The sequence below is a fragment of the Crotalus tigris genome, unplaced genomic scaffold, assembly GCF_016545835.1.
Source record: "Crotalus tigris isolate CLP2741 ecotype Arizona unplaced genomic scaffold, ASM1654583v1 scf7180000017741.1442986301:2390832, whole genome shotgun sequence".
NCBI classification, from domain to species: Eukaryota; Metazoa; Chordata; class Lepidosauria; order Squamata; family Viperidae; genus Crotalus; species Crotalus tigris.
In genome coordinates, this window is record NW_024096608.1 from 72,826 (window position 1) to 79,290 (window position 6,465).

Below are 6,465 nucleotides of genomic sequence, written 5' to 3' on the forward strand. Positions count from 1 at the left end.
TTAGAATATTCATTTTTATCACTGCAATTCTTCCCATGAGGGATAATTGCAGCTTTTCCCAATTCTTCAAGTCTTTCTGTACCCCGACCCACAACCTTTCATAATTATTTTTAAATAGTTTTGCATTAGTCTCTTTGGGCTCTTTTTTACGTTGCTCTTTCTCTTTACGCTTATAAGCTGCACGAGTCATCCTCTGCTCTTTAGCCTCCGTTTGGCGTTGCTTTGCCACTTCTATCATCCCTGCGGAAACCAAATCTAGTGCCTCAGATTGCTGCTCAGGTTCCTTAGCACTCAAAGATTTCCGACCAGATGAAGTTGAGCCTGCACTCAGGACCGAAGTATAGAAATCTCTAGCTTTGTCAACTGTGTTCAATCTGTAACGTGTCCCAGCATGGCTCAAAACGATACCCATCGGAATTTCCCATCTGAATGGCATCGATCTAGCTTTAAGCTCATTGGTTAAAAAAGCAAAGTCTTTCCTACTTCTTAAAATTTTAGATGGGATTTCCTTTAGAATGATGACATCTTGGGCGGCAATCTGAAATCTTTTGTTGTAAAAAGCTTGTATAATCTCATTCCGCAGGGACTTCTTTGTAAAGTAAATCACCACATCTCTGGGCAAATTCTTCTGCTTAGCAATCCAGGAGTTGAGTCTATAAATTTTTTCTACTTCTCTCTGTAATTCTCCTTTATCCATATCCAAAGCCAGCGCCAGATCACTAAGAACCACCTCCATCAAATCTTGATTCATATCTTCCTTGAGGCCTCTAATCCTCAGAGCATACTCCATTTGTCTGTATTGAAACATCAAAATATCTTCTTGTGAGGAGTCCACCTTCCTTTCCACGTCTTGAATTTTGTCATCTAAAGAGTCAACTTTGTCTTCCACTTCCTCAAGCCTTGCATCGAGCTTAACCACCACAGTAGCCAAACCTGAAACAGCTGCCAGTATATCTTGTCGTAATTCATTATTATTTTCTTGCAATTTAGACTTTATCCCCGTTATCTCTTCTTTGAGATCAGATTTAATTTCTGATTTAATCTGTGAAACAAATTGAGTCATTTCCTCTCTCATTTGAACTACAATCTCTCCCATTATGCCTCTAACCTCTTGCACTGAAAGTCCAGGTAGAGGAGGGGAGGGTGGTGGCTGAGCCGGTGGTGCATGTTTAGATTGTTGTTGTAGCTGTGCAGTGGAAGTTATAGGAGAAGAAATAACCTTGGGTACTGAGGAAGGCTGCTGCCTCTTTGAAGCCATTTTAAAAAGCACAATTGTCACTTCCCTTTCCCCTCCAGCCAAAAAGGGAGGAGGAAAAAAAGAAAAAAAGAATTTTTAAAAAGAGACAAACTATAATCATTAAAAGTCCAGAATAAATCCCAAGAATAAGTAATAAAAGAGCAAACAATTCAAAAAAAAAATTCTAAGCCAAAAGCAAAAGCAAAAGCAAAAAACAATCCTTAAAAAGGGAAAGTAAAACAAAAGAGAAAGGAAAAAAAAACTCCGACACTTTCAAAACGCCATCTTAAGTCCTTTCACTAGTATAACAAAGAAAAGGAGGAAAAATAGTAAAAATCAAAAGATAAAAAAATAAACACCTAAAATATAAGAAAAAGTCCTTTAAACTGCTCCGTCCGTTTAAAAATTACTCACCAAAATGCTGTAAACACGGAGATAGAAGCGGCGGTTTCTTTTGCTTCCAAGGAAGCAAAAACAGCTGGGAGGCGGAGATCAGCAAGAGCTCCGAGGGAACACTCCTTTCACCCCCTCTAGAAATAAATCCAGAGGGGGTTCAGGGGTTCTACCTCTACTCTTGCGTTCTCTATCCCTTCCCTTTGCCCGGGAAGGGATTTCCGAGCCGCGGGCCAGCTGATGCGCGCTGCGCTCCGCGGCTCTGACACTTCCCCAGCTGGACGGCTAAAAGCTAGCCGCCATCGCCGTCGCCTCCCACCGGAAGCAAAGGAGCTTTTTAATAGTATCTTGCTGGGAGCACAAGTTCCTCCTTCTTGGAAAAGAGCGTTTATATCATTGATTCCGAAGGAGGATCAAGATCTTACAGAGCCTAAGAATTATAGGCCGATATCATTATTAAATGTAGATTACAAGATTTTTACAAAAAATTTGGCAAATAGATTAATGCAGGTTATGAAGGATTTGATTCACAGTGATCAATCAGGATTCATAACAGGGCGATACATGAAATATAATGTTAGACAAATTATTAACTTACTTGAGTATTTGGATAAGAACAATCAGATTCCTGTGGCTTTTATATTTTTGGATGCTGAAAAAGCCTTTGATCAATTAGATTGGCAATTCTTATTCTCACTGGTAGAGAAAATGAATTTTGGGGATAATTTTTTACATGCACTTAAAGCTATATATCAGCAACAATCTGCTCATATTGTTGTTAATGGGGGAATTGACTGAGACTTTTAATATTGAAAAAGGGACAAGACAAGGATGTCCATTATCTCCATTGTTATTTGTTTTGACATTGGAGATTTTGTTGATCCAGATTTGAGAATCAACGGTAATCAAGGGTATAAAGATAAGAAAAAATGAGTATAAATTACGGGCTTTTGCGGATGATTTGGTTTTGATTTTGGAACAACCGATTAGAGTGGTTGATTGTCTATTAGAACTTATAACACAGTATGGAAAAGTTTCTGGTTTTAAAGTCAATAACCATAAGACTAAGATATTATCTAAGAATATGTCAGCCAATGACAAGGAAAGTTTGGGTAAAGCCACAGGTTTTCAGATGGTGAAAAAGGTTAAATATCTGGGAGTATATTTAACTGCCTCAAATGGAAAATTGTATAAAAATAATTATGAATTAATATGGGCAAAAGTGCAAAAGGATTTAAATGACTGGAAAAAACTGCAATTGTCATTGTTGGGGAGAATTTCAGCTGTAAAAATGAATGTTCTAACAAAGTTTCTTTTCTTGTTTCAGATGATACCTATTTTAAAAAAAGATGTAAATTTGGAGGAATGGCAGAAGGGTATCAATAAATTCATTTGGGCTGGGAAAAAACCAAGGGTTAAGTTTAAGATTTTGCAAGATGCCCGAGAAAGAGGAGGACTTAAAGCATTTAACTTGAAATTATACTATGATGCAGCCGCCTTAACTTGAAAAAGTGATTGGCTTAATTTAACAAATAAGGATATTCTTGTTCTTGAAGGATGGGATTTAATGTATGGTTGGCATGCATATTTAATTTTTAATAAGAAAGTGGACTGGGCTTTCAAATCACATATTTTGAGGAATGTCTTATTTTGAGTTTGGAAAAAGTATTATTATAGGTTAAACTATAAAATACCTATCTGGGGGATTCCTAGACATGCAATTGAGGGGATTTCTAAGGGGATGAATTTTGATAAAATTTCGTATAAAAAATTATTAACTTGGTCAGGTTCGGATTGGCATTTAAAATCTCTAGATGTATTAAGGCAAGAAAATATTCTACAGTCATGGTTTCAGTATTTACAAATAGTGGACAGGTGGACTGTAGATAAAAAAGAAGGAATAACACTAGAAGATGGAAATCTGGTTATTCAGATTAAAGATCAGAGTCAGGCCCATATAAAAAGAATATAGAATTAGACTCTGAAACAGAATTGGTAAAGACTGTATGATTAAATGGGCTCAGAATATCCAGGATCCGATCCCATTGGACTTATGGGAGACAATTTGGATTAGAAATGTTAGATTTACACAAGCTCAAAATTTGAGGGAAAATTTTTATAAAATGTTTTAAAGATGGCATTTAGATCCTAAAAAATTATCTTGTATGTATCCAAATTTACAACCCAAATGTTGGAGATGTGGTAATATGGATGCGACATATTTTCATGGTTGGTGGAATTGTAAAAAGGTAAAGGCTTTTTGGATTATGATTTGGTGGAACATTCAAAAGATTTTTAAAAGGAAGATAAAGTTCACCCCTCAATTATTCTTATTGGGTATCTTTGTGGATTTAAATGACAAAGAAACTACTTTAATGTTGAATTTATTAACTGCAGCAAGGTTATTAGTAGGCTCGTATTGGAAGAAGGACTCGTTGCCTACTTTAGAAGAATGGATATTTAAAGTTTCTAACTTTGCAGAAATGGCAAAAATTTCTGCTTATTTGAGGGATCATACACAAAAAAGATATATTATTGTATGGAGAAGATGGATAGATTATATTCAGAAAAAATATGGGACTATAAAGTTTCATTTATTTTATGAGTAAATTTTTTAATAACTGTTGTAGAGATTTGTTTATATGACTTAATTTAAGGGGAGTTAAAGGTTAAGTATGATGTTTTTTTCTCTTTTTTTCTTTTTTCTTTTTATTATTGTTAACTTTCTTATTAATAACCCTGTACTCTGCTCTGGGAAGCGAGGGGGGGGAGGGTTGAGGATGGGTGGGTGGGTGAGTAATGATAATATAGTCATGGTAAATGCTTGGGCATTTCCCCTATGCTGCTTTCATGTGTGTGAGAGGGATGAGAGGGGAGGAAGGAGTAGGGAGGAAGTAGGATGGTTAGAAGAAAAGGGGAGGGGAAGAGAGTAGGAGGGGAGGAGAGAAAGAGGAGGGAAGTAGGGAAGGATTAGAGAGGGTGGACGCAGCCTGGGGGGAATGGGCAGGCAGTAACAATGGTTAGGAATTTAATTGTATTTTGTATGAATAAATGGAAAATAAAAACTTTTTAATAAAAAAAAAAAATCCCGACCAGCCAGTTTGGTCCCCCCCCCAAAAAAGGTTATGAGGTTTGGGGGGGGGAAAGCATGGCAGTTTGCTGTGTGTGCAAATTCCCCCACAGGTGTCACCTGGAGGATTCCTGTCTCTTGGTACTCCTCAGGGTTCAGTGAGAACGGGTGCTACAGGCATCCCACCTATCCTCCTTGGAGGTGTCAAAGGGTCATGTTGTCAACCTGCTCAAAAGACACATGTTGAATTATTGCTCAAGTTTTATTTGTGCTGTTTGCAGTCTACGTTTATGTCATTTCTGCTAATTCTGCTACTGTTTAGGATTAAAAATAGGTACTGCCTTATCTTCTCAATGAAGAGATCATCTCAGCTTGGTTGACAAAAAATAAGAGGATGTTGCAGAGAAGACTTTTTACCACACAAGTTCAGAACTGAAGATCCATTTATAATCACCATTTGGTGTGATTTGCTAATCGTGGTATAAAGCCCAGTGCCCACTTTCAGGCCGGGTTTTCCTTCCACTCTTTCCTTCTCCCCCTCAACTGATTTACAATAGAAAATAAGTGAAGTCATTAACCCTCAGCATCACTGTGAAATGGCTTCTAAAGTGCGATGAAACTCGTGAATAATTAGGTAATCATTATTAATTCATTTGAATTAATTTAACAACTGTCATTGCAAGTCTGCTAAGTGGCACTATCATGAGTGGTCCTATAGATAGGTCTATAGGAATTCAGCCCTGGAAGGCTGAGATCACAAAAGGAGGCCATCCCCCAGACAAAACGAGAGAATCATTTTGTTTCCCCTATGGGAATATATGGATGAAAGGGGAGAAAACTAAAGCAACAATGAGGGGTTCCACTGAAGGCATTTCTCCTCAACAAAAATAGCTGCCTGAAAAGCTCAGCTCAGACACTTAGATTAACTTAAGATTCAGAAAATTCCAAGAAGCTGCCCAGCTTTCTCTTTACATAATCCCTGAAGGAGTTTCCTGCCTTTCTGAAATTTACAAAGATACTTGATGTATACTTTCGCAGCCAGTATTTGATGGGCTTTAGGATTTAGTAACCATGGCCTATACTACTGATTTCCTGTTGTTTCAGGAAACATGCAAGCTGTGGCTGGCATCTTCAGAAGCAAGGTAGACATGCTTGCAGACCACAGAAAACTGGACATGGAACTGCCTGGGTTCCTGTCTCTACATCAGGTACCCTGACTGCTGATTGGTCTTTAGAAATTGGTGACTGCTGATTAATCTTTAAAGATCAACCAACAGTCAAACTGTAAAGTCTACAGTTAGTCAGATTTGGCTATAAAGATGGAACTCAGTCAATCCCTGACTTAAAGATTCTTGTTTGTATTTAGCAAGCAAATGCAAGAAATGCTGCTTAATATTTAATATTTAGCATTGATTCCAACATTTCTAAATTGCCTATCTTTCTAAATATTCACTAGCACTATTTTTTCAATAACATGGTTATAGACTCCCATCAGCCAGGGTCAAAGGGCCTCAGATCTAGCTCCTGCTGCTAGGCCTCTTCCCACAGGGCTACTCAGTAAGTGGGGAACTTCAGCAGAGATATGAGCAGAAACACAAAACACATCAGGCCCTAAACTGTATAGTAAATAATAATAATAATAATAATAATAATAATAATAACAACAACAACAACAACAACAACAGGTAACTACAGGCCAATTACTTGCCTACCAACAACTTTCAAATTACTAACTGGTGTAGTAGCTGATGCAGTGCAACAGCAT

General features: G+C 37.5%; 1 non-coding gene across 1 annotated transcript; it reads right to left on the reverse strand.

The window, feature by feature from the left end:
• Positions 1–5,949: 5,949 nt before the first annotated feature.
• LOC120306606 lies at positions 5,950–6,026 on the reverse strand. The gene has a single exon (XR_005556357.1). It is a non-coding gene; the product is annotated as a small nucleolar RNA U2-19 (small nucleolar RNA).
• Positions 6,027–6,465: the final 439 nt, after the last annotated feature.